This window comes from Ailuropoda melanoleuca, chromosome 1 (genome assembly GCF_002007445.2).
Source record: "Ailuropoda melanoleuca isolate Jingjing chromosome 1, ASM200744v2, whole genome shotgun sequence".
In the NCBI taxonomy this organism is placed as follows: domain Eukaryota; kingdom Metazoa; phylum Chordata; class Mammalia; order Carnivora; family Ursidae; genus Ailuropoda; species Ailuropoda melanoleuca.
Window position 1 is genome coordinate 3,042,634 of NC_048218.1, and position 1,509 is coordinate 3,044,142.

The window sequence follows — 1,509 nt, forward strand, 5'->3', positions numbered from 1 at the left end:
AGGATTGAGCTTCCTCACACACCACTTCACATTTATTTACCTCCTATTTTCCGTTCTTAGATTTTGTGTGTTTTACGTTGTGGAGAGATTCCTTGGGTTTGTTCCAATTCATTTATTAGTTTTTAAAAGATTTTATTTTTAAGTGATGTCTATCCCCAACATGGGGCTCGAACTTGTAACTCTTGAGATCAAGAGTCGCATGGTCTCCCGGCTGAGCCAGCCAGGCACCCCCAGCTCATTTATTGATTTAAAAAATCTGGTTGTCGTGGGGCACTTGGGTGGCTCACTCTGTTGGTTAAGTGTCCGACTCTTGATTTCGGCTCCTATCATGATCTCAGGGTCGTGAGATCGAGTCCTGTGTCGGGCTCTGTGCTCAACGGGGAGTCTANGAAGACTTTGTGCCACGTTCTCTCCTGTTCTCGCGCTGTCCAGTTCTGTGGCAGGAGGCGACGTGGCAGGCCCAGCACCACGACCTTCGGCCATCTGGCCAGTGTGACCCTCGGCCGGCATCCAGGAACTGGCCTGGTAGGCGGTTGCCCGGACTGGGGGGAGACTCCCCCTGACCAGGGAGTAGCTCACAGGCCCCGGCTGCCCAGACAGCGTGTTCTGTGCAGTTTGGGACGGCACGGGTGTAAAGCACCTGTTTTCTTCTGGCAGTCTGCAGTTGTTGTGCATGGCAGGCAGAGGCCTGGTGAAAATGCTGGGTGCCGGGTCTTACATGCATCTCTGGCCACGACATGTCACACTTGTCACCACTCTCTGTTGGCACAAAGCGCGTCACGTGTCCACTGGGAAAGGACTCTCGGCAGCTGTGCCGNATCATGATCTCAGGGTCATGAGATCGAGTCCTTTGTCGGGCTCTGTGCTCAACGGGGAGTCTGCTTGAGATTCTCTCTCTCCCTGTCCCTCTGCCCCTCCAGCCGCACATGCATGCACAAGTGAGCCCTCACGTGTGTGTGCGTGCTCTCTCTTCCCCTAAAATAAAAACCTTTTAAAGAAAATCTGGTTGTCCTGTTTCTTAATTCTCGGCACTTTCCTGGTCTGTGTGCCTTTTGATTCAGCTNCTGTTTCTACCGTCGCAGGAAGTGCTGCTGGACGGCAATGTTCTCAAGAGATTGAAAACGAGAAAAAGGTAACATTTTCCTACACGTTTGCTATTTCCAGTGCCGTCCATTCCTTTGTGTAGATCCAGCTTACCATAGCTCACCTGCTAAGGAGTCCTTCTTGGGAAAAAAAAAAAAGAAAACCAACTCCGTCTCACCTCAGCTTTATTTTTTTTTTTATTTATTTTTATTTTTTTAAAGTTTGTTTTATTTGAGAGAGTGCGAGTGAGCACAAGCACGGGGAGGGGCAGAGGCAGGGGAGAAGCAGGCTCCCCGGCTGAGCAGGGATCCCGACACGGGGCTCCATTCCAGGACCATGGGGTCATGACCTGAGCCGAAGGCAGACACGCAACTGACTGAGCCACCCAGGCCCCTCACCTCAGCTTTAAAAATCTTTTTTGTTTTT